At 51.7% G+C, this 19,875-nt stretch overlaps 33 non-coding genes and 26 pseudogenes across 33 annotated transcripts; all 59 read left to right on the top strand.

Annotated features, from left to right (window-relative positions):
* Window positions 1-6: 6 nt before the first annotated feature.
* LOC143946340 (5S ribosomal RNA) lies at window positions 7-125 on the top strand (annotated as a pseudogene).
* A 109-nt stretch (window positions 126-234) lies between these two features.
* On the top strand, window positions 235-353 carry LOC143944788 (5S ribosomal RNA; annotated as a pseudogene).
* Window positions 354-462: 109 nt separating this feature from the next.
* LOC143952849 (5S ribosomal RNA) lies at window positions 463-581 on the top strand. The gene has a single exon (XR_013267986.1). It is a non-coding gene; the product is annotated as a 5S ribosomal RNA (ribosomal RNA).
* A 109-nt stretch (window positions 582-690) lies between these two features.
* Window positions 691-809, top strand: LOC143954370 (5S ribosomal RNA). The gene has a single exon (XR_013269368.1). It is a non-coding gene; the product is annotated as a 5S ribosomal RNA (ribosomal RNA).
* Window positions 810-918: 109 nt separating this feature from the next.
* On the top strand, window positions 919-1,037 carry LOC143953708 (5S ribosomal RNA). The gene has a single exon (XR_013268765.1). It is a non-coding gene; the product is annotated as a 5S ribosomal RNA (ribosomal RNA).
* A 109-nt stretch (window positions 1,038-1,146) lies between these two features.
* Window positions 1,147-1,265, top strand: LOC143944658 (5S ribosomal RNA; annotated as a pseudogene).
* A 109-nt stretch (window positions 1,266-1,374) lies between these two features.
* LOC143944738 (5S ribosomal RNA) lies at window positions 1,375-1,493 on the top strand (annotated as a pseudogene).
* A 109-nt stretch (window positions 1,494-1,602) lies between these two features.
* LOC143945640 (5S ribosomal RNA) lies at window positions 1,603-1,721 on the top strand (annotated as a pseudogene).
* Window positions 1,722-1,830: 109 nt separating this feature from the next.
* On the top strand, window positions 1,831-1,949 carry LOC143954357 (5S ribosomal RNA). The gene has a single exon (XR_013269356.1). It is a non-coding gene; the product is annotated as a 5S ribosomal RNA (ribosomal RNA).
* Window positions 1,950-2,058: 109 nt separating this feature from the next.
* On the top strand, window positions 2,059-2,177 carry LOC143951166 (5S ribosomal RNA). Its single transcript, XR_013266463.1, has one exon. It is a non-coding gene; the product is annotated as a 5S ribosomal RNA (ribosomal RNA).
* Window positions 2,178-2,286: 109 nt separating this feature from the next.
* On the top strand, window positions 2,287-2,405 carry LOC143943601 (5S ribosomal RNA; annotated as a pseudogene).
* A 109-nt stretch (window positions 2,406-2,514) lies between these two features.
* Window positions 2,515-2,633, top strand: LOC143945383 (5S ribosomal RNA; annotated as a pseudogene).
* Window positions 2,634-2,742: 109 nt separating this feature from the next.
* LOC143948143 (5S ribosomal RNA) lies at window positions 2,743-2,860 on the top strand (annotated as a pseudogene).
* Window positions 2,861-2,969: 109 nt separating this feature from the next.
* Window positions 2,970-3,088, top strand: LOC143946221 (5S ribosomal RNA; annotated as a pseudogene).
* Window positions 3,089-3,197: 109 nt separating this feature from the next.
* LOC143954670 (5S ribosomal RNA) lies at window positions 3,198-3,316 on the top strand. Its single transcript, XR_013269636.1, has one exon. It is a non-coding gene; the product is annotated as a 5S ribosomal RNA (ribosomal RNA).
* A 110-nt stretch (window positions 3,317-3,426) lies between these two features.
* On the top strand, window positions 3,427-3,545 carry LOC143953381 (5S ribosomal RNA). Its single transcript, XR_013268469.1, has one exon. It is a non-coding gene; the product is annotated as a 5S ribosomal RNA (ribosomal RNA).
* A 109-nt stretch (window positions 3,546-3,654) lies between these two features.
* Window positions 3,655-3,773, top strand: LOC143945750 (5S ribosomal RNA; annotated as a pseudogene).
* Window positions 3,774-3,882: 109 nt separating this feature from the next.
* Window positions 3,883-4,001, top strand: LOC143950393 (5S ribosomal RNA). Its single transcript, XR_013265799.1, has one exon. It is a non-coding gene; the product is annotated as a 5S ribosomal RNA (ribosomal RNA).
* Window positions 4,002-4,110: 109 nt separating this feature from the next.
* LOC143943598 (5S ribosomal RNA) lies at window positions 4,111-4,229 on the top strand (annotated as a pseudogene).
* A 109-nt stretch (window positions 4,230-4,338) lies between these two features.
* Window positions 4,339-4,457, top strand: LOC143948386 (5S ribosomal RNA). Its single transcript, XR_013265392.1, has one exon. It is a non-coding gene; the product is annotated as a 5S ribosomal RNA (ribosomal RNA).
* A 109-nt stretch (window positions 4,458-4,566) lies between these two features.
* Window positions 4,567-4,685, top strand: LOC143954669 (5S ribosomal RNA). Its single transcript, XR_013269635.1, has one exon. It is a non-coding gene; the product is annotated as a 5S ribosomal RNA (ribosomal RNA).
* A 110-nt stretch (window positions 4,686-4,795) lies between these two features.
* Window positions 4,796-4,914, top strand: LOC143945722 (5S ribosomal RNA). Its single transcript, XR_013265145.1, has one exon. It is a non-coding gene; the product is annotated as a 5S ribosomal RNA (ribosomal RNA).
* Window positions 4,915-5,023: 109 nt separating this feature from the next.
* LOC143943869 (5S ribosomal RNA) lies at window positions 5,024-5,142 on the top strand (annotated as a pseudogene).
* Window positions 5,143-5,251: 109 nt separating this feature from the next.
* Window positions 5,252-5,370, top strand: LOC143946557 (5S ribosomal RNA). Its single transcript, XR_013265222.1, has one exon. It is a non-coding gene; the product is annotated as a 5S ribosomal RNA (ribosomal RNA).
* Window positions 5,371-5,479: 109 nt separating this feature from the next.
* LOC143952352 (5S ribosomal RNA) lies at window positions 5,480-5,598 on the top strand. Its single transcript, XR_013267537.1, has one exon. It is a non-coding gene; the product is annotated as a 5S ribosomal RNA (ribosomal RNA).
* Window positions 5,599-5,707: 109 nt separating this feature from the next.
* On the top strand, window positions 5,708-5,826 carry LOC143950338 (5S ribosomal RNA). The gene has a single exon (XR_013265749.1). It is a non-coding gene; the product is annotated as a 5S ribosomal RNA (ribosomal RNA).
* A 109-nt stretch (window positions 5,827-5,935) lies between these two features.
* Window positions 5,936-6,054, top strand: LOC143945973 (5S ribosomal RNA; annotated as a pseudogene).
* A 109-nt stretch (window positions 6,055-6,163) lies between these two features.
* Window positions 6,164-6,282, top strand: LOC143944563 (5S ribosomal RNA; annotated as a pseudogene).
* Window positions 6,283-6,391: 109 nt separating this feature from the next.
* Window positions 6,392-6,510, top strand: LOC143943784 (5S ribosomal RNA; annotated as a pseudogene).
* Window positions 6,511-6,619: 109 nt separating this feature from the next.
* Window positions 6,620-6,737, top strand: LOC143944613 (5S ribosomal RNA; annotated as a pseudogene).
* Window positions 6,738-6,846: 109 nt separating this feature from the next.
* Window positions 6,847-6,966, top strand: LOC143947356 (5S ribosomal RNA; annotated as a pseudogene).
* Window positions 6,967-7,075: 109 nt separating this feature from the next.
* LOC143952523 (5S ribosomal RNA) lies at window positions 7,076-7,194 on the top strand. The gene has a single exon (XR_013267691.1). It is a non-coding gene; the product is annotated as a 5S ribosomal RNA (ribosomal RNA).
* A 109-nt stretch (window positions 7,195-7,303) lies between these two features.
* On the top strand, window positions 7,304-7,422 carry LOC143954743 (5S ribosomal RNA). Its single transcript, XR_013269703.1, has one exon. It is a non-coding gene; the product is annotated as a 5S ribosomal RNA (ribosomal RNA).
* Window positions 7,423-7,531: 109 nt separating this feature from the next.
* Window positions 7,532-7,650, top strand: LOC143954345 (5S ribosomal RNA). The gene has a single exon (XR_013269345.1). It is a non-coding gene; the product is annotated as a 5S ribosomal RNA (ribosomal RNA).
* A 109-nt stretch (window positions 7,651-7,759) lies between these two features.
* LOC143950392 (5S ribosomal RNA) lies at window positions 7,760-7,878 on the top strand. Its single transcript, XR_013265798.1, has one exon. It is a non-coding gene; the product is annotated as a 5S ribosomal RNA (ribosomal RNA).
* Window positions 7,879-7,987: 109 nt separating this feature from the next.
* LOC143943597 (5S ribosomal RNA) lies at window positions 7,988-8,106 on the top strand (annotated as a pseudogene).
* A 109-nt stretch (window positions 8,107-8,215) lies between these two features.
* Window positions 8,216-8,334, top strand: LOC143948373 (5S ribosomal RNA). The gene has a single exon (XR_013265390.1). It is a non-coding gene; the product is annotated as a 5S ribosomal RNA (ribosomal RNA).
* Window positions 8,335-8,443: 109 nt separating this feature from the next.
* Window positions 8,444-8,562, top strand: LOC143954668 (5S ribosomal RNA). Its single transcript, XR_013269634.1, has one exon. It is a non-coding gene; the product is annotated as a 5S ribosomal RNA (ribosomal RNA).
* Window positions 8,563-8,672: 110 nt separating this feature from the next.
* LOC143945710 (5S ribosomal RNA) lies at window positions 8,673-8,791 on the top strand. Its single transcript, XR_013265144.1, has one exon. It is a non-coding gene; the product is annotated as a 5S ribosomal RNA (ribosomal RNA).
* Window positions 8,792-8,900: 109 nt separating this feature from the next.
* LOC143943868 (5S ribosomal RNA) lies at window positions 8,901-9,019 on the top strand (annotated as a pseudogene).
* A 109-nt stretch (window positions 9,020-9,128) lies between these two features.
* On the top strand, window positions 9,129-9,247 carry LOC143946545 (5S ribosomal RNA). The gene has a single exon (XR_013265221.1). It is a non-coding gene; the product is annotated as a 5S ribosomal RNA (ribosomal RNA).
* Window positions 9,248-9,356: 109 nt separating this feature from the next.
* LOC143952351 (5S ribosomal RNA) lies at window positions 9,357-9,475 on the top strand. Its single transcript, XR_013267536.1, has one exon. It is a non-coding gene; the product is annotated as a 5S ribosomal RNA (ribosomal RNA).
* Window positions 9,476-9,584: 109 nt separating this feature from the next.
* LOC143950336 (5S ribosomal RNA) lies at window positions 9,585-9,703 on the top strand. Its single transcript, XR_013265747.1, has one exon. It is a non-coding gene; the product is annotated as a 5S ribosomal RNA (ribosomal RNA).
* A 109-nt stretch (window positions 9,704-9,812) lies between these two features.
* LOC143945972 (5S ribosomal RNA) lies at window positions 9,813-9,931 on the top strand (annotated as a pseudogene).
* A 109-nt stretch (window positions 9,932-10,040) lies between these two features.
* On the top strand, window positions 10,041-10,159 carry LOC143944562 (5S ribosomal RNA; annotated as a pseudogene).
* Window positions 10,160-10,268: 109 nt separating this feature from the next.
* LOC143943782 (5S ribosomal RNA) lies at window positions 10,269-10,387 on the top strand (annotated as a pseudogene).
* A 109-nt stretch (window positions 10,388-10,496) lies between these two features.
* Window positions 10,497-10,614, top strand: LOC143944612 (5S ribosomal RNA; annotated as a pseudogene).
* Window positions 10,615-10,723: 109 nt separating this feature from the next.
* LOC143947355 (5S ribosomal RNA) lies at window positions 10,724-10,843 on the top strand (annotated as a pseudogene).
* A 109-nt stretch (window positions 10,844-10,952) lies between these two features.
* On the top strand, window positions 10,953-11,071 carry LOC143952521 (5S ribosomal RNA). Its single transcript, XR_013267690.1, has one exon. It is a non-coding gene; the product is annotated as a 5S ribosomal RNA (ribosomal RNA).
* Window positions 11,072-11,180: 109 nt separating this feature from the next.
* On the top strand, window positions 11,181-11,299 carry LOC143954742 (5S ribosomal RNA). Its single transcript, XR_013269702.1, has one exon. It is a non-coding gene; the product is annotated as a 5S ribosomal RNA (ribosomal RNA).
* A 109-nt stretch (window positions 11,300-11,408) lies between these two features.
* LOC143954333 (5S ribosomal RNA) lies at window positions 11,409-11,527 on the top strand. Its single transcript, XR_013269334.1, has one exon. It is a non-coding gene; the product is annotated as a 5S ribosomal RNA (ribosomal RNA).
* Window positions 11,528-11,636: 109 nt separating this feature from the next.
* Window positions 11,637-11,755, top strand: LOC143953707 (5S ribosomal RNA). Its single transcript, XR_013268764.1, has one exon. It is a non-coding gene; the product is annotated as a 5S ribosomal RNA (ribosomal RNA).
* A 109-nt stretch (window positions 11,756-11,864) lies between these two features.
* On the top strand, window positions 11,865-11,983 carry LOC143953162 (5S ribosomal RNA). The gene has a single exon (XR_013268270.1). It is a non-coding gene; the product is annotated as a 5S ribosomal RNA (ribosomal RNA).
* Window positions 11,984-12,092: 109 nt separating this feature from the next.
* Window positions 12,093-12,211, top strand: LOC143945814 (5S ribosomal RNA; annotated as a pseudogene).
* Window positions 12,212-12,320: 109 nt separating this feature from the next.
* On the top strand, window positions 12,321-12,439 carry LOC143943963 (5S ribosomal RNA; annotated as a pseudogene).
* A 109-nt stretch (window positions 12,440-12,548) lies between these two features.
* On the top strand, window positions 12,549-12,667 carry LOC143951418 (5S ribosomal RNA). The gene has a single exon (XR_013266692.1). It is a non-coding gene; the product is annotated as a 5S ribosomal RNA (ribosomal RNA).
* A 109-nt stretch (window positions 12,668-12,776) lies between these two features.
* LOC143954765 (5S ribosomal RNA) lies at window positions 12,777-12,895 on the top strand. The gene has a single exon (XR_013269723.1). It is a non-coding gene; the product is annotated as a 5S ribosomal RNA (ribosomal RNA).
* Window positions 12,896-13,004: 109 nt separating this feature from the next.
* On the top strand, window positions 13,005-13,123 carry LOC143952976 (5S ribosomal RNA). The gene has a single exon (XR_013268101.1). It is a non-coding gene; the product is annotated as a 5S ribosomal RNA (ribosomal RNA).
* Window positions 13,124-13,233: 110 nt separating this feature from the next.
* Window positions 13,234-13,352, top strand: LOC143953125 (5S ribosomal RNA). Its single transcript, XR_013268236.1, has one exon. It is a non-coding gene; the product is annotated as a 5S ribosomal RNA (ribosomal RNA).
* Window positions 13,353-19,875: the final 6,523 nt, after the last annotated feature.

Here is a 19,875-nt window from a genome sequence, read left to right as displayed (position 1 = left end):
AAGATCGCCTATGCCCACATCACACTGAATGCGCTCGATCTCGTCTGATCTCGGATGCTAAGCAGGGTCAGGCCTGATTAGTACCTGGATGGGAGACCGCCTGGGAATACCAGGTGCCATAGGCTTTTTTCCATTATGTTGTTGGCTTTGGCGACCTGCTGTATTTATCCTCTCGATTGCCCGAGGTGACCACCTTGGCTTTTGTCAAGAGAGTTTTAAGTAGGGTGCAAGATCGTCTACGGCCACATCACCCTAAATGCGCTTGATCTCGTCTGATCTCGGATGCTAAGCAGCGTCGGGCCTGGTTAGTACCTGGATGGGAGACCGCCTGGGAATACCAGGTGCCGTAGGCTTTTTTCCATTATGTTGTTGGCTTTGGCAACCTGCTGTATTTTTCTTCTCGATTGCCCGAGGTGACCACCTTGGCTTTTGTCAAGAGAGTTGTAAGTAGGGTGCAACATTGCCTACGGCCACATCACCCTGAATGCGCTTGATCTCGTCTGATCTCGGATGCTAAGCAGGGTCGGGCCTGGTTAGTACCTGGATGGGAGACCGCCTGGGAATACCAGGTGCCGTCGGCATTTTTCCATTATGTTGTTGGCTTTGGTGACCTGCTGTATTTTTCCTCTCGATTGCCCGAGGTGACCACCTTGGCTTTTGTCAAGAGAGTTGTAAGTAGGGTGCAAGATCGCCTACGGCCACATCACCCTGAATGCGCTCGATCTCGTCTGATCTCGGATGCTAAGCAGGGTCGGGCCTGGTTAGTACCTGGATGGGAGACCGCCTGGGAATACCAGGTGCCGTAGGCTTTCTCCCATTATGTTGTTGGCTTTGGCGACCTGCTGTATTTTTCCTCTCGTTTGCCCGAGGTGACCACCTTGGCTTTTGTCAAGAGAGTTGTAAGTAGGGTGCAAGATCGCCTATGGCCACATCACCCTGAATGCGCTCGATCTCGTCTGATCTCGGATGCTAAGCAGGGTCGGGCCTGATTAGTACCTGGATGGGAGTTCGCCTGGGAATACCAGGTGCCGTAGGCTTTTTTCCATTATGTTGTTGGCTTTGGCGACCTGCTGTATTTTTCCTCTCGCTTGCCCGAGGTGACCACCTTGGCTTTTGTCAAGAGAGTTGTAAGTAGGGTGCAAGATTGCCTATGGCCACATCACACTGAATGCGCTCGATCTCGTCTGATCTCGGATGCTAAGCAGGATCGGGCCTGGTTAGTACCTGGATGGGAGGCCGCCTGGGAATACCAGGTGCCGTAGGCTTTTTTCCATTATGTTGTTGGCTTTGGCGACCTGCTGTATTTTTCCTCTCCATTGCCCGAGGTGACCACCTTGGCTTTTGTCAAGAGAGTTGTAAGTAGGGTGTAAGATCGCCTACGGCCACATCACCCTGAATGCGCTCGATCTTGTCTGATCTCGGATACTAAGCAGGGTCGGGCCTGCTTAGTACCTGGATGGGAGACCGCCTGGGAATACCAGGTGCCGTAGGCTTTTTTCCATTATGTTGTTGGCTTTGGCGACATGCTGTATTTTTCCTCTCTATTGCCCGAGGTGACCACCTTGGCTTTTGTCAAGAGAGTTGTAAGTAGGGTGCAAGATCGCCTACGGCCAAATCTCCCTGAATGCGCTCGATCTCGTCTGATCTTGGATGCTAAGCAGGGTCGGGCCTGGTTAGTACCTGGATGGGAGACCGCCTGGAAATACCAGTTGCCGTAGGCTTTTTTCCATTATGTTGTTGGCTTTGGCGACCTGCTGTATTTTTCCTCTCGATTGCCCGAGGTGACCACCTTGGCTTTTGTCAAGAGAGTTGTAAGTAGGGTGCAAGATCGCCTACGGCCACATCACCCTGAATGCGCTCGATCTCGTCTGATCTCGGATGCTAAGCAGGGTCGGGCCTGGTTAGTACCTGGATGGGAGACCGCCTGGGAATACCAGGTGCCGTAGGCTTTTTTCCATTATATTGTTGGCTTTGGCGACCTGCTGTATTTTTCCTCTCGATTGCCCGAGGTGACCACCTTGGCTTTTGTCAAGAGAGTTGTAAGTAGGATGTAAGAACGCCTACGGCCACATCACCCTGAATGCGCTCGATCTTGTCTGATCTCGGATGCTAAGCAGGGTCGGGCCTGGTTAGTACCTGGATGGGAGACCGCCTGGGAATACCAGGTGCCGTAGGCTTTTTTCCATTATGTTGTTGGCTTTGGCGACCTGCTGTATTTTTACTCTCGATTGCCCGAGGTGACCACCTTGGCTTTTGTCAAGAGAGTTGTAAGTAGGGTGCGAGATCGCCTACGGCCACATCACCCTGAATGCGCTCAATCTCGTCTGATCTCGGATGCTAAGCAGGGTCGGCCCTGGTTAGTACCTGGATGGGAGACCGCCTGGGAATTCCAGGTGCCGTAGGCTTTTTTCAATTATGTTGTTGGCTTTGGCGACCTGCTGTATTTTTCCTCTCGATTGCCCGAGGTGACCACCTTGGCTTTTGTCAAGAGAGTTGTAAGTAGGGTGCAAGATCGCCTACGGCCACATCACCCTGAATTTGCTCGGTGTCATCTGATCTCGGATGCTAAGCAGGGTCGGGCCTGGTTAGTACCTGGATGGGAGACCGCCTGGGAATACCAGGTGCCGTAGGCTTTTTTCCATTATGTTGTTGGCTTTGGCGACCTGCTGTATTTTTCCTCTCGATTGCCCGAGGTGACCACCTTGGCTTTTGTCAAGAGAGTTGTAAGTAGGGTGCAAGATCGCCTACAGCCACATCACCCTGAACGCGCTCGATCTCGTCTGATCTCGGATGCTAAGCAGAATCGGCCTGGTTAGTACCTGAATGGGAGACCGCCTGGGAATACCAGGTGCCGTAGGCTTTTTTCCATTATGTTGTTGGCTTTGGCGACCTGCTGTATTTTTCCTCTCGATTGCCCGAGGTGACCACCTTGGCTTTTGTGAAGAGAGTTGTAAGTAGGGTGCAAAATCGCCTACAGCCACATCACCCTGAATGCTCTCGATCTCGTCTGATCTCGGATGCTAAGCAGTTTTGGGCCTGGTTAGTACCTGGATGGGAGACCGCCTGGGAATACCAGGTGCCGTATGCTTTTTTCCATTATGTTGTTGGCTTTGGCGACCTGCTGTATTTTTCCTCTCGTTTGCCCGAGGTGACCACCTTGGCTTTTGTCAAGAGAGTTGTAAGTAGGGGGCAAGATCGCCTACGGCCACATCACCCTGAATGCGCTCAATCTTGTCTGATCTCGGATGCTAAGCAGGGTCGGGCCTGGTTAGTACCTGGATGGGAGACCGCCTGGGAATACCAGGTGCCGTAGGCTTTTTTCCGTTATGTTGTTGGCTTTGGCGACCTGCTGTATTTTTCCTCTCGATTGCCCAAAGGTGACCACCTTGGCTTTTGTCAAGAGAGTTGTAAGTAGGGTGCAAGATCGCCTACGGCCACATCACCCTGAATGCGCTTGATCTCATCTGATCTCGGATGCTAAGCAGGGTCATGCCTGGTTAGTACCTGGATGGGAGACCGCCTGGGAATACCAGGTGCCGTAGGCTTTTTTCCATTATGTTGTTGGCTTTGGCGACCTGCTGTATTTTTCCTCTCGATTGCCCGAGGTGACCACCTTGGCTTTTGTCAAGAGAATTGTAAGTAGGGTGCAAGATCGCCTATTACCACATCACACTGAATGCGCTCGATCTCGTCTGATCTCGGATGCTAAGCAGGGTCGGGCCTGGTTAGTACCTGGATGGGAGACCGCCTGGGAATACCAGGTGCCATAGGCTTTTTTCCATTATGTTGTTGGCTTTGGCGACCTGCTGTATTTATCCTCTCGATTGCCCGAGGTGACCACCTTGGCTTTTGTCAAGAGAGTTTTAAGTAGGGTGCAAGATTGCCTACGGCCACATCACCCTGAATGCGCTCGATCTCGTCTGATCTCGGATGCTAAGCAGGGTCGGGCCTGGTTAGTACCTGCATGGGAGACCGCCTGGGAATACCAGGTGCCGTAGGCTTTTTTCCATTATGTTGTTGGCTTTGGCAACCTGCTGTATTTTTCTTCTCGATTGCCCGAGGTGACCACCTTGGCTTTTGTCAAGAGAGTTGTAAGTAGGGTGCAACATTGCCTACGGCCACATCACCCTGAATGCGCTTGATCTCGTCTGATCTCGGATGCTAAGCAGGGTCAGGCCTGGTTAGTACCTGGATGGGAGACCGCCTGGGAATACCAGGTGCCGTCGGCTTTTTTCCATTATGTTGTTGGCTTTGGTGACCTGCTGTATTTTTCCTCTCGATTGCCCGAGGTGACCACCTTGGCTTTTGTCAAGAGAGTTGTAAGTAGGGTGCAAGATCGCCTACGGCCACATCACCCTGAATGCGCTCGATCTCATCTGATCTCGGATGCTAAGCAGGGTCGGGCCTGGTTAGTACCTGGATGGGAGACCGCCTGGGAATACCAGGTGCCGTATGCTTTTTTCCATTATGTTGTTGGCTTTGGCGACCTGCTGTATTTTTCCTCTCGTTTGCCCGAGGTGACCACCTTGGCTTTTGTCAAGAGAGTTGTAAGTAGGGGGCAAGATCGCCTACGGCCACATCACCCTGAATGCGCTCAATCTTGTCTGATCTCGGATGCTAAGCAGGGTCGGGCCTGGTTAGTACCTGGATGGGAGACCGCCTGGGAATACCAGGTGCCGTAGGCTTTTTTCCGTTATGTTGTTGGCTTTGGCGACCTGCTGTATTTTTCCTCTCGATTGCCCAAAGGTGACCACCTTGGCTTTTGTCAAGAGAGTTGTAAGTAGGGTGCAAGATCGCCTACGGCCACATCACCCTGAATGCGCTTGATCTCATCTGATCTCGGATGCTAAGCAGGGTCGGGCCTGGTTAGTACCTGGATGGGAGACCGCCTGGGAATACCAGGTGCCGTAGGCTTTTTTCCATTATGTTGTTGGCTTTGGCGACCTGCTGTATTTTTCCTCTCGATTGCCCGAGGTGACCACCTTGGCTTTTGTCAAGAGAATTGTAAGTAGGGTGCAAGATCGCCTATGCCCACATCACACTGAATGCGCTCGATCTCGTCTGATCTCGGATGCTAAGCAGGGTCGGGCCTGGTTAGTACCTGGATGGGAGACCGCCTGGGAATACCAGGTGCCATAGGCTTTTTTCCATTATGTTGTTGGCTTTGGCGACCTGCTGTATTTATCCTCTCGATTGCCCGAGGTGACCACCTTGGCTTTTGTCAAGAGAGTTTTAAGTAGGGTGCAAGATTGCCTACGGCCACATCACCCTGAATGCGCTCGATCTCATCTGATCTCGGATGCTAAGCAGGGTCGGGCCTGGTTAGTACCTGCATGGGAGACCGCCTGGGAATACCAGGTGCCGTAGGCTTTTTTCCATTATGTTGTTGGCTTTGGCAACCTGCTGTATTTTTCTTCTCGATTGCCCGAGGTGACCACCTTGGCTTTTGTCAAGAGAGTTGTAAGTAGGGTGCAACATTGCCTACGGCCACATCACCCTGAATGCGCTTGATCTCGTCTGATCTCGGATGCTAAGCAGGGTCGGGCCTGGTTAGTACCTGGATGGGAGACCGCCTGGGAATACCAGGTGCCGTCGGCTTTTTTCCATTATGTTGTTGGCTTTGGTGACCTGCTGTATTTTTCCTCTCGATTGCCCGAGGTGACCACCTTGGCTTTTGTCAAGAGAGTTGTAAGTAGGGTGCAAGATCGCCTGCGGCCACATCACCCTTAATGCGCTCGATCTCATCTGATCTCGGATGCTAAGCAGGGTCGGGCCTGGTTAGTACCTGGATGGGAGACCGCCTGGGAATACCAGGTGCCGTAGGCTTTTTTCCATTATGTTGTTGGCTTTGGCGACCTGCTGTATTTTTCCTCTCGATTGCCCGAGGTGACCACCTTGGCTTTTGTCAAGAGAATTGTAAGTAGGGTGCAAGATCGCCTATGCCCACATCACACTGAATGCGCTCGATCTCGTCTGATCTCGGATGCTAAGCAGGGTCAGGCCTGGTTAGTACCTGGATGGGAGACCGCCTGGGAATACCAGGTGCCATAGGCTTTTTTCCATTATGTTGTTGGCTTTGGCGACCTGCTGTATTTATCCTCTCGATTGCCCGAGGTGACCACCTTGGCTTTTGTCAAGAGAGTTTTAAGTAGGGTGCAAGATCGTCTACGGCCACATCAACCTAAATGCGCTTGATCTCGTCTGATCTCGGATGCTAAGCAGGGTCGGGCCTGGTTAGTACCTGGATGGGAGACCGCCTGGGAATACCAGGTGCCGTAGGCTTTTTTCCATTATGTTGTTGGCTTTGGCGACCTGCTGTATTTTTCCTCTCGATTGCCCGAGGTGACCACCTTGGCTTTTGTCAAGAGAGTTGTAAGTAGGGTGCAAGATCGCCTACGGCCACATCACCCTGAATGCGCTCGATCTCGTCTAATCTCGGATGCTAAGCAGGGTCTGGCCTGGTTAGTACCTGGATGGGAGACCGCCTGGGAATACCAGGTGCCGTAGGCTTTTTTCCATTATGTTGTTGGTTTTGGCGACCTGCTGTATTTTTCCTCTTGATTGCCCGAGGTGATCACCTTGGCTTTTGTCAAGAGAGTTGTAAGTAGGGTGCAAGACCGCCTACGGCCACATCACCCTGAATGCGCTCGATCTCGTCTGATCTCGGATGCTAAGTAGGGTCGGCCTGGTTAGTACCTGGATGGGAGACCGCCTGGGAATACCAGGTGCCGTAGGTTTTTTTCATTTATGTTGTTGGCTTTGGCGACCTGCTGTATTTTTCCTCTCGATTGCCCGAGGTGACCACCTTGGCTTTTGTCAAGAGAGTTGTAAGTAGAATGCAAGATCGCTTACGGCAACATCACACTGAATGCGCTCGATCTCATCTGATCTCGGATGCTAAGCAGGGTCGGGCCTGGTTAGTACCAGGATATGGAGACCGCCTGGGAATACCAGGTGCCGTAGGCTTTTTTCCATTATGTTGTTGGCTTTGGCGACCAACTGTATTTTTCCTCTCGATTGCCCGAGGTGACCACCTTGGCTTTTGTCAAGAGAGTTGTAAGTAGGGTGCAAGATTGCCTACGGCCACATCACCCTGAATGCGCTCGATCTCGTCTGATCTCGGATGCTAAGCAGGGTCGGGTCTGGTTAGTACCTGCATGGGAGACCGCCTGGGAATACCAGGTGCCGTAGGCTTTTTTCCATTATGTTGTTGGGTTTGGCAACCTGCTGTATTTTTCTTCTCGATTGCCCGAGGTGACCACCTTGGCTTTTGTCAAGAGAGTTGTAAGTAGGGTGCAACATTGCCTACGGCCACATCACCCTGAATGCGCTTGATCTCGTCTGATCTCGGATGCTAAGCAAGGTCGGGCCTGGTTAGTACCTGGATGGGAGACCGCCTGGGAATACCAGGTGCCGTCGGCTTTTTTCCATTATGTTGTTGGCTTTGGTGACCTGCTGTATTTTTCCTCTCGATTGCCCGAGGTGACCACCTTGGCTTTTGTCAAGAGAGTTGTAAGTAGGGTGCAAGATCGCCTACGGCCACATCACCCTGAATGCGCTCGATCTCGTCTGATCTCGGATGCTAAGCAGGGTCGGGCCTGGTTAGTACCTGGATGGGAGACCGCCTGGGAATACCAGGTGCCGTAGGCTTTCTCCCATTATGTTGTTGGCTTTGGCGACCTGCTGTATTTATCCTCTCGATTGCCCGAGGTGACCACCTTGGCTTTTGTCAAGAGAGTTTTAAGTAGGGTGCAAGATTGCCTACGGCCACATCACCCTGAATGCGCTCGATCTCGTCTGATCTCGGATGCTAAGCAGGGTCGGGCCTGGTTAGTACCTGCATGGGAGACCGCCTGGGAATACCAGGTGCCGTAGGCTTTTTTCCATTATGTTGTTGGCTTTGGCAACCTGCTGTATTTTTCTTCTCGATTGCCCGAGGTGACCACCTTGGCTTTTGTCAAGAGAGTTGTAAGTAGGGTGCAACATTGCCTACGGCCACATCACCCTGAATGCGCTTGATCTCGTCTGATCTCGGATGCTAAGCAGGGTCAGGCCTGGTTAGTACCTGGATGGGAGACCGCCTGGGAATACCAGGTGCCGTCGGCTTTTTTCCATTATGTTGTTGGCTTTGGTGACCTGCTGTATTTTTCCTCTCGATTGCCCGAGGTGACCACCTTGGCTTTTGTCAAGAGAGTTGTAAGTAGGGTGCAAGATCGCCTACGGCCACATCACCCTGAATGCGCTCGATCTCATCTGATCTCGGATGCTAAGCAGGGTCGGGCCTGGTTAGTACCTGGATGGGAGACCGCCTGGGAATACCAGGTGCCGTATGCTTTTTTCCATTATGTTGTTGGCTTTGGCGACCTGCTGTATTTTTCCTCTCGTTTGCCCGAGGTGACCACCTTGGCTTTTGTCAAGAGAGTTGTAAGTAGGGGGCAAGATCGCCTACGGCCACATCACCCTGAATGCGCTCAATCTTGTCTGATCTCGGATGCTAAGCAGGGTCGGGCCTGGTTAGTACCTGGATGGGAGACCGCCTGGGAATACCAGGTGCCGTAGGCTTTTTTCCGTTATGTTGTTGGCTTTGGCGACCTGCTGTATTTTTCCTCTCGATTGCCCAAAGGTGACCACCTTGGCTTTTGTCAAGAGAGTTGTAAGTAGGGTGCAAGATCGCCTACGGCCACATCACCCTGAATGCGCTTGATCTCATCTGATCTCGGATGCTAAGCAGGGTCGGGCCTGGTTAGTACCTGGATGGGAGACCGCCTGGGAATACCAGGTGCCGTAGGCTTTTTTCCATTATGTTGTTGGCTTTGGCGACCTGCTGTATTTTTCCTCTCGATTGCCCGAGGTGACCACCTTGGCTTTTGTCAAGAGAATTGTAAGTAGGGTGCAAGATCGCCTATGCCCACATCACACTGAATGCGCTCGATCTCGTCTGATCTCGGATGCTAAGCAGGGTCGGGCCTGGTTAGTACCTGGATGGGAGACCGCCTGGGAATACCAGGTGCCATAGGCTTTTTTCCATTATGTTGTTGGCTTTGGCGACCTGCTGTATTTATCCTCTCGATTGCCCGAGGTGACCACCTTGGCTTTTGTCAAGAGAGTTTTAAGTAGGGTGCAAGATTGCCTACGGCCACATCACCCTGAATGCGCTCGATCTCATCTGATCTCGGATGCTAAGCAGGGTCGGGCCTGGTTAGTACCTGCATGGGAGACCGCCTGGGAATACCAGGTGCCGTAGGCTTTTTTCCATTATGTTGTTGGCTTTGGCAACCTGCTGTATTTTTCTTCTCGATTGCCCGAGGTGACCACCTTGGCTTTTGTCAAGAGAGTTGTAAGTAGGGTGCAACATTGCCTACGGCCACATCACCCTGAATGCGCTTGATCTCGTCTGATCTCGGATGCTAAGCAGGGTCGGGCCTGGTTAGTACCTGGATGGGAGACCGCCTGGGAATACCAGGTGCCGTCGGCTTTTTTCCATTATGTTGTTGGCTTTGGTGACCTGCTGTATTTTTCCTCTCGATTGCCCGAGGTGACCACCTTGGCTTTTGTCAAGAGAGTTGTAAGTAGGGTGCAAGATCGCCTGCGGCCACATCACCCTTAATGCGCTCGATCTCATCTGATCTCGGATGCTAAGCAGGGTCGGGCCTGGTTAGTACCTGGATGGGAGACCGCCTGGGAATACCAGGTGCCGTAGGCTTTTTTCCATTATGTTGTTGGCTTTGGCGACCTGCTGTATTTTTCCTCTCGATTGCCCGAGGTGACCACCTTGGCTTTTGTCAAGAGAATTGTAAGTAGGGTGCAAGATCGCCTATGCCCACATCACACTGAATGCGCTCGATCTCGTCTGATCTCGGATGCTAAGCAGGGTCAGGCCTGGTTAGTACCTGGATGGGAGACCGCCTGGGAATACCAGGTGCCATAGGCTTTTTTCCATTATGTTGTTGGCTTTGGCGACCTGCTGTATTTATCCTCTCGATTGCCCGAGGTGACCACCTTGGCTTTTGTCAAGAGAGTTTTAAGTAGGGTGCAAGATCGTCTACGGCCACATCAACCTAAATGCGCTTGATCTCGTCTGATCTCGGATGCTAAGCAGGGTCGGGCCTGGTTAGTACCTGGATGGGAGACCGCCTGGGAATACCAGGTGCCGTAGGCTTTTTTCCATTATGTTGTTGGCTTTGGCGACCTGCTGTATTTTTCCTCTCGATTGCCCGAGGTGACCACCTTGGCTTTTGTCAAGAGAGTTGTAAGTAGGGTGCAAGATCGCCTACGGCCACATCACCCTGAATGCGCTCGATCTCGTCTAATCTCGGATGCTAAGCAGGGTCTGGCCTGGTTAGTACCTGGATGGGAGACCGCCTGGGAATACCAGGTGCCGTAGGCTTTTTTCCATTATGTTGTTGGTTTTGGCGACCTGCTGTATTTTTCCTCTTGATTGCCCGAGGTGATCACCTTGGCTTTTGTCAAGAGAGTTGTAAGTAGGGTGCAAGACCGCCTACGGCCACATCACCCTGAATGCGCTCGATCTCGTCTGATCTCGGATGCTAAGTAGGGTCGGCCTGGTTAGTACCTGGATGGGAGACCGCCTGGGAATACCAGGTGCCGTAGGTTTTTTTCATTTATGTTGTTGGCTTTGGCGACCTGCTGTATTTTTCCTCTCGATTGCCCGAGGTGACCACCTTGGCTTTTGTCAAGAGAGTTGTAAGTAGAATGCAAGATCGCTTACGGCAACATCACACTGAATGCGCTCGATCTCATCTGATCTCGGATGCTAAGCAGGGTCGGGCCTGGTTAGTACCAGGATATGGAGACCGCCTGGGAATACCAGGTGCCGTAGGCTTTTTTCCATTATGTTGTTGGCTTTGGCGACCAACTGTATTTTTCCTCTCGATTGCCCGAGGTGACCACCTTGGCTTTTGTCAAGAGAGTTGTAAGTAGGGTGCAAGATTGCCTACGGCCACATCACCCTGAATGCGCTCGATCTCGTCTGATCTCGGATGCTAAGCAGGGTCGGGTCTGGTTAGTACCTGCATGGGAGACCGCCTGGGAATACCAGGTGCCGTAGGCTTTTTTCCATTATGTTGTTGGGTTTGGCAACCTGCTGTATTTTTCTTCTCGATTGCCCGAGGTGACCACCTTGGCTTTTGTCAAGAGAGTTGTAAGTAGGGTGCAACATTGCCTACGGCCACATCACCCTGAATGCGCTTGATCTCGTCTGATCTCGGATGCTAAGCAAGGTCGGGCCTGGTTAGTACCTGGATGGGAGACCGCCTGGGAATACCAGGTGCCGTCGGCTTTTTTCCATTATGTTGTTGGCTTTGGTGACCTGCTGTATTTTTCCTCTCGATTGCCCGAGGTGACCACCTTGGCTTTTGTCAAGAGAGTTGTAAGTAGGGTGCAAGATCGCCTACGGCCACATCACCCTGAATGCGCTCGATCTCGTCTGATCTCGGATGCTAAGCAGGGTCGGGCCTGGTTAGTACCTGGATGGGAGACCGCCTGGGAATACCAGGTGCCGTAGGCTTTCTCCCATTATGTTGTTGGCTTTGGCGACCTGCTGTATTTTTCCTCTCGTTTGCCCGAGGTGACCACCTTGGCTTTTGTCAAGAGAGTTGTAAGTAGGGTGCAAGATTGCCTATGGCCACATCACCCTGAATGCGCTCGATCTCGTCTGATCTCGGATGCTAAGCAGGGTCGGGCCTGATTAGTACCTGGATGGGAGTTCGCCTGGGAATACCAGGTGCCGTAGGCTTTTTTCCATTATGTTTTTGGCTTTGGCGACCTGCTGTATTTTTCCTCTCGCTTGCCCGAGGTGACCACCTTGGCTTTTGTCAAGAGAGTTGTAAGTAGGGTGCAAGATTGCCTATGGCCACATCACCCTGAATGCGCTCGATCTCATCTGATCTCGGATGCTAAGCAGGATCGGGCCTGGTTAGTACCTGGATGGGAGGCCGCCTGGGAATACCAGGTGCCGTAGGCTTTTTTCCATTATGTTGTTGGCTTTGGCGACCTGCTGTATTTTTCCTCTCCATTGCCCGAGGTGACCACCTTGGCTTTTGTCAAGAGAGTTGTAAGTAGGGTGTAAGATCGCCTACGGCCACATCACCCTGAATGCGCTCGATCTCGTCTGATCTCGGATACTAAGCAGGGTCCGGCCTGCTTAGTACCTGGATGGGAGACCGCCTGGGAATACCAGGTGCCGTAGGCTTTTTTCCATTATGTTGTTGGCTTTGGCGACATGCTGTATTTTTCCTCTCTATTGCCCGAGGTGACCACCTTGGCTTTTGTCAAGAGAGTTGTAAGTAGGGTGCAAGATCGCCTACGGCCAAATCTCCCTGAATGCGCTCGATCTCGTCTGATCTCGGATGCTAAGCAGGGTCGGGCCTGGTTAGTACCTGGATGGGAGACCGCCTGGAAATACCAGTTGCCGTAGGCTTTTTTCCATTATGTTGTTGGCTTTGGCGACCTGCTGTATTTTTACTCTCGATTACCCGAGGTGACCACCTTGGCTTTTGTCAAGAGAGTTGTAAGTAGGGTGCAAGATCGCCTACGGCCACATCACCCTGAATGCGCTCGATCTCGTCTGATCTCGGATGCTAAGCAGGGTCAGGCCTGGTTAGTACCTGGATGGGAGACCGCCTGGGAATACCAGGTGCCGTAGGCTTTTTTCCATTATATTGTTGGCTTTGGCGACCTGCTGTATTTTTCCTCTCGATTGCCCGAGGTGACCACCTTGGCTTTTGTCAAGAGAGTTGTAAGTAGGGTGCAAGATTGCCTACGGCCACATCACCCTGAATGTGCTCGATCTCATCTGATCTCGGATGCTAAGCAGGGTCGGTCATGGTTAGTACCTGGATGGGAGACCGCCTGGGAATACCAGGTGCCGTAGGCTTTTTTCCATTATGTTGTTGGCTTTGGCGACCTGCTGTATTTTTCCTCTCGATTGCCCGAGGTGACCACCTTGGCTTTTGTCAAGAGAGTTGTAAGTAGGAGGTAAGATCGCCTACGGCCACATCACCCTGAATGCGCTCGATCTTGTCTGATCTCGGATGCTAAGTAGGGTCGGGCCTGGTTAGTACCTGGATGGGAGACCGCCTGGGAATACCAGGTGCCGTAGGCTTTTTTCCATTATGTTGTTGGCTTTGGCGACCTGCTGTATTTTTCCTCTTGATTGCCCGAGATGACCACCTTGGCTTTTGTCAAGAGAGTTGTAAGTAGGGTGCAAAGATCGCCTACGGCCACATCACCCTGAATGCGCTCGATCTCGTCTGATCTCGGATGCTAAGCAGGGTTGGGCCTGGTTAGTACCTGGATGGGAGACCGAATGGGAATACCATGTGCCGTAGGCTTTTTTCCATCATGTTGTTGGCTTTGGCGACCTGCTGTATTTTTCCTCTCGATTGCCCGAGGTTAGTGATGGACGAACTTCCGACGGGACGTTTCGCGAACGCGAAACGCGAACGGGCACAAACGTTCGCGAAAACGACCGTTCGCCGCGGGCTCCATTGACTTCAATGGGAGGCGAATTTCGCAAACCTTTAGGTCGAATTTGCGGCCACGGGGTAATTATTAGGGGGTAGCACGTAGTCCCACCACCTGGACAATAGCATAATACATGTATGAGGTGAATTTGGGATCGATAACTACAAGCATTTTTTTTTTATTTGGGAAATTGTTCTGACAATTCAGGACTATGGAGCTAATGAAGGCAATGGAGGAGAGGGAAGGTCAGGGACCAGGGTAGGCAAACAAGAGGGTGCAGGAGATACAGAGCACTGACAGCAGCACCGTAATACAGAGCACTGACATCAGCACCGTGACATACAGCGCTGACAGCAGCTCCGTGACATACAGCGCTGACAGCAGCTCCGTGACATACAGCGCTGACAGCAGCTCCGTGACATACAGCGCTGACAGCAGCTCCGTGACATACAGCGCTGACAGCAGCTCCGTGACATACAGCGCTGACAGCAGCACCGTGACATACAGCGCTGACAGCAGCTCCGTGACATACAGCGCTGACAGCAGCTCCGTGACATACAGCGCTGACAGCAGCTCCGTGACATACAGCACTGACAGCAGCTCCGTGACATACAGCGCTGACAGCAGCTCCGTGACATACAGCGCTGACAGCAGCACCGTGACATACAGCGCTGACAGCAGCTCCGTGACATACAGCGCTGACAGCAGCTCCGTGACATACAGCGCTGACAGCAGCTCCGTGACATACAGCACTGACAGCAGCTCCGTGACATACAGCGCTGACAGCAGCTCCGTGACATACAGCGCTGACAGCAGCACCGTGACATACAGCGCTGACAGCAGCTCCGTGACATACAGCGCTGACAGCAGCTCCGTGACATACAGCGCTGACAGCAGCTCCGTGACATACAGCGCTGACAGCAGCACCGTAAGCAGCCCCAGGAGGAAGTCAGCACAGCACAGGGATGGTGTGATCCCCTCATAATAAGAACCCCCAGGAGGAAGTCAGCACAGCACAGGGATGGTGGGAGCCCCTCATAATAAGAACCCCCAGGAGGAAGTCAGCACAGCACAGGGATGGTGGGAGCCCCTCATAATAAGAACACCCAGGAGGAAGTCAGCACAGCACAGGGATGGTGGGAACCCCTCATAATAAGCAGCCCCAGTAGAAATATGACACCGCTCAACCTCTTCAAAGAGGAGGGTAGGGGCATATAGTACGGTGTGCTTTTTTGGGTCAGGGAAGTGAGCCAAATGAATTAAGAAGGTCTGTGTGCTTGATTCCAAAAATTGTTTATAGACATATACATGGTCTACTGATCACATGTGTTGAATTCCTCCGAGATCCATGCCTCATTCATTTTTAGAAATGTGAGGTAGTTAACACTGTCGTGAGCTAGGCGAGTACGCTTATCGGTCACAATCCCCCCTGCTGCGCTGAACGTCCTTTCGGACAGGACACTGGATGAGGGGCAAGCCAACAGTTCGATTGCAAATTGGGCAAGCTCTGGCCAGAGGTCAAGCCTGCCCACCCAGTAGTCTAGGGGTTCATCACTCCTCAGAGCGTCCACATCGGCCGTTAACCCAATGTAGTCGGACACCTGACGGTCTAGGCGTTCCCTGATGCTGGATCCGGATGACACCTGTCGATGGGTCGGCTGAAAGAATGACCTCATATCCGAAGTCACCAACACATCTTCAAACCGGCCTCTTCTTGCAGGCGCTGTTGGATTGGTACCCGCAAATCCTTCTCTGGGAGTGGGAATTGCTCCTCTGCCAGCGCACGCAAAAGCAGAATGCAGCATTTCTCGAAGCAAGGCCTGGAAGTGCTGCATTCTGACAGCCCTCTGCGACGGCGGTAACATTTCCGCCATTTTGTGTTTGTACCGGGGATCTAAGTACGTTGCCACCCAGTACTGGTCCTTGACCCTCATGCTTTTTATACGGGGGTCCCTATTAAAACACTGGAGCATGAAGGCCCCCATTTGCACTCAAGCGGAAGGTATGTGGTGGTGGTGGTGTTGTTGGTGGTAGTGTCTTTGGGGGTGCACATAGCAGAGAGTGAAGAAGAGGGTGCAGATCGAGAGGATGAGGAGGGTGCAGAAGAATAAGGCTGAGTGAGCCACTCAACCAAGTCTGGTGCGTCCTTTAAAGTAATTGAACGCACCTTCTGCAACTTCCCACTTTGGCTCAAGGCTGTTGCTCCTGCCCTACCCCTACCACCCCTGCGGAAGGGCCTGCCTCTTCCTCTGCCTGTCATTTTTTAAATCACCCTGTGACAAAACTCTTAGTCCCTATACCGCTGAAGGACTGCTGCAGTATAGGGCAGCGGTCAGCAGTAGTGCACGTCAACCCTATGTATTGTGGACCGATAGCGGTCCTTACAGAACAGCAGACTGTACTGCACTCAGGCCTATGTACCGTAGCACCCTATACCAAGTTACCAGTCCTTATAAGAACTTTTGTGGACCAAGCAGGTTGTGTGTTAGTGATTAGCAGACTGTACGTCAGTCCCTATACCAATGAAGGACTGCTGCAGTATAGGGCAGCGGTCAGCAGTAGTGCACGTCAACCCTATGTATTGTGGACCGATAGCGGTCCTTACAGAACAGCAGACTGTACTGCACTCAGGCCTATGTACCGTAGCACCCTATACCAAGTTACCAGTCCTTATAAAAACTTTTGTGGACCAAGCAGGTTGTGTGTTAGTGATTAGCAGACTGTACGTCAGTCCCTATACCAATGAAGGACTGCTGCAGTATAGGGCAGCGGTCAGCAGTAGTGCACGGCAACCCTATGTATTGTGGACCGATAGCGGTCCTTACAGAACAGCAGACTGTAACGCACTCAGGCCTATGTACCGTAGCACCCTATACCAAGTTACCAGTCCTTATAAGAACTTTTGTGGACCAAGCAGGTTGTGTGTTAGTGATTAGCAGACTGTACGTCAGTCCCTATACCAATGAAGGACTGCTGCAGTATAGGGCAGCGGTCAGCAGTAGTGCACGGCAACCCTATGTATTGTGGACCGATAGCGGTCCTTACAGAACAGCAGACTGTACTGCACTCAGGCCTATGTACCGTAGCACCCTATACCAAGTTACCAGTCCTTATAAGAACTTTTGTGGACCAAGCAGGTTGTGTGTTAGTGTTTAGCAGACTGTGCGTCAGTCCCTATACCGCTGAAGGACTGCTGCAGTATAGGGCAGCGGTCAGCAGTAGTGCACGGCAACCCTATGTATTGTGGACCGATAGCGGTCCTTACAGAACAGCAGACTGTAACGCACTCAGGCCTATGTACCGTAGCACCCTATACCAAGTTACCAGTCCTTATAAGAACTTTTGTGGACCAAGCAGGTTGTGTGTTAGTGATTAGCAGACTGTACGTCAGTCCCTATACCAATGAAGGACTGCTGCAGTATAGGGCAGCGGTCAGCAGTAGTGCACGGCAACCCTATGTATTGTGGACCGATAGCGGTCCTTACAGAACAGCAGACTGTAACGCACTCAGGCCTATGTACCGTAGCACCCTATACCAAGTTACCAGTCCTTATAAGAACTTTTGTGGACCAAGCAGGTTGTGTGTTAGTGATTAGCAGACTGTACGTCAGTCCCTATACCAATGAAGGACTGCTGCAGTATAGGGCAGCGGTCAGCAGTAGTGCACGGCAACCCTATGTATTGTGGACCGATAGCGGTCCTTACAGAACAGCAGACTGTACTGCACTCAGGCCTATGTACCGTAGCACCCTATACCAAGTTACCAGTCCTTATAAGAACTTTTGTGGACCAAGCAGGTTGTGTGTTAGTGTTTAGCAGACTGTGCGTCAGTCCCTATACCGCTGAAGGACTGCTGCAGTATAGGGCAGCGGTCAGCAGTAGTGCACGGCAACCCTATGTATTGTGGACCGATAGCGGTCCTTACAGAACAGCAGACTGTAACGCACTCAGGCCTATGTACCGTAGCACCCTATACCAAGTTACCAGTCCTTATAAGAACTTTTGTGGACCAAGCAGGTTGTGTGTTAGTGATTAGCAGACTGTACGTCAGTCCCTATACCAATGAAGGACTGCTGCAGTATAGGGCAGCGGTCAGCAGTAGTGCACGGCAACCCTATGTATTGTGGACCGATAGCGGTCCTTACAGAACAGCAGACTGTAACGCACTCAGGCCTATGTACCGTAGCACCCTATACCAAGTTACCAGTCCTTATAAGAACTTTTGTGGACCAAGCAGGTTGTGTGTTAGTGATTAGCAGACTGTACGTCAGTCCCTATACCAATGAAGGACTGCTGCAGTATAGGGCAGCGGTCAGCAGTAGTGCACGGCAACCCTATGTATTGTGGACCGATAGCGGTCCTTACAGAACAGCAGACTGTAACGCACTCAGGCCTATGTACCGTAGCACCCTATACCAAGTTACCAGTCCTTATAAGAACTTTTGTGGACCAAGCAGGTTGTGTGTTAGTGATTAGCAGACTGTACGTCAGTCCCTATACCAATGAAGGACTGCTGCAGTATAGGGCAGCGGTCAGCAGTAGTGCACGGCAACCCTATGTATTGTGGACCGATAGCGGTCCTTACAGAACAGCAGACTGTACTGCACTCAGGCCTATGTACCGTAGCACCCTATACCAAGTTACCAGTCCTTATAAGAACTTTTGTGGACCAAGCAGGTTGTGTGTTAGTGTTTAGCAGACTGTGCGTCAGTCCCTATACCGCTGAAGGACTGCTGCAGTATAGGGCAGCGGTCAGCAGTAGTGCACGGCAACCCTATGTATTGTGGACCGATAGCGGTCCTTACAGAACAGCAGACTGTAACGCACTCAGGCCTATGTACCGTAGCACCCTATACCAAGTTACCAGTCCTTATAAGAACTTTTGTGGACCAAGCAGGTTGTGTGTTAGTGATTAGCAGACTGTACGTCAGTCCCTATACCAATGAAGGACTGCTGCAGTATAGGGCAGCGGTCAGCAGTAGTGCACGGCAACCCTATGTATTGTGGACCGATAGCGGTCCTTACAGAACAGCAGACTGTAACGCACTCAGGCCTATGTACCGTAGCACCCTATACCAAGTTACCAGTCCTTATAAGAACTTTTGTGGACCAAGCAGGTTGTGTGTTAGTGATTAGCAGACTGTACGTCAGTCCCTATACCAATGAAGGACTGCTGCAGTATAGGGCAGCGGTCAGCAGTAGTGCACGGCAACCCTATGTATTGTGGACCGATAGCGGTCCTTACAGAACAGCAGACTGTAACGCACTCAGGCCTATGTACCGTAGCACCCTATACCAAGTTACCAGTCCTTATAAGAACTTTTGTGGACCAAGCAGGTTGTGTGTTAGTGATTAGCAGACTGTACGTCAGTCCCTATACCAATGAAGGACTGCTGCAGTATAGGGCAGCGGTCAGCAGTAGTGCACGGCAACCCTATGTATTGTGGACCGATAGCGGTCCTTACAGAACAGCAGACTGTAACGCACTCAGGCCTATGTACCGTAGCACCCTATACCAAGTTACCAGTCCTTATAAGAACTTTTGTGGACCAAGCAGGTTGTGTGTTAGTGATTAGCAGACTGTACGTCAGTCCCTATACCAATGAAGGACTGCTGCAGTATAGGGCAGCGGTCAGCAGTAGTGCACGGCAACCCTATGTATTGTGGACCGATAGCGGTCCTTACAGAACAGCAGACTGTAACGCACTCAGGCCTATGTACCGTAGCACCCTATACCAAGTTACCAGTCCTTATAAGAACTTTTGTGGACCAAGCAGGTTGTGTGTTAGTGTTTAGCAGACTGTGCGTCAGTCCCTATACCGCTGAAGGACTGCTGCAGTATAGGGCAGCGGTCAGCAGTAGTGCACGGCAACCCTATGTATTGTGGACCGATAGCGGTCCTTACAGAACAGCAGACTGTAACGCACTCAGGCCTATGTACCGTAGCACCCTATACCAAGTTACCAGTCCTTATAAGAACTTTTGTGGACCAAGCAGGTTGTGTGTTAGTGATTAGCAGACTGTACGTCAGTCCCTATACCAATGAAGGACTGCTGCAGTATAGGGCAGCGGTCAGCAGTAGTGCACGGCAACCCTATGTATTGTGGACCGATAGCGGTCCTTACAGAACAGCAGACTGTAACGCACTCAGGCCTATGTACCGTAGCACCCTATACCAAGTTACCAGTCCTTATAAGAACTTTTGTGGACCAAGCAGGTTGTGTGTTAGTGATTAGCAGACTGTACGTCAGTCCCTATACCAATGAAGGACTGCTGCAGTATAGGGCAGCGGTCAGCAGTAGTGCACGGCAACCCTATGTATTGTGGACCGATAGCGGTCCTTACAGAACAGCAGACTGTAACGCACTCAGGCCTATGTACCGTAGCACC

This window comes from Lithobates pipiens, unplaced genomic scaffold (assembly GCF_037356315.1).
Source record: "Lithobates pipiens isolate NorthernLeopardFrog02 unplaced genomic scaffold, aLitPip1_a1.2 Scaffold_30, whole genome shotgun sequence".
Taxonomy (NCBI): Eukaryota; Metazoa; Chordata; class Amphibia; order Anura; family Ranidae; genus Lithobates; species Lithobates pipiens.
This window is presented reverse-complemented; position numbering and strand designations above follow the sequence as displayed.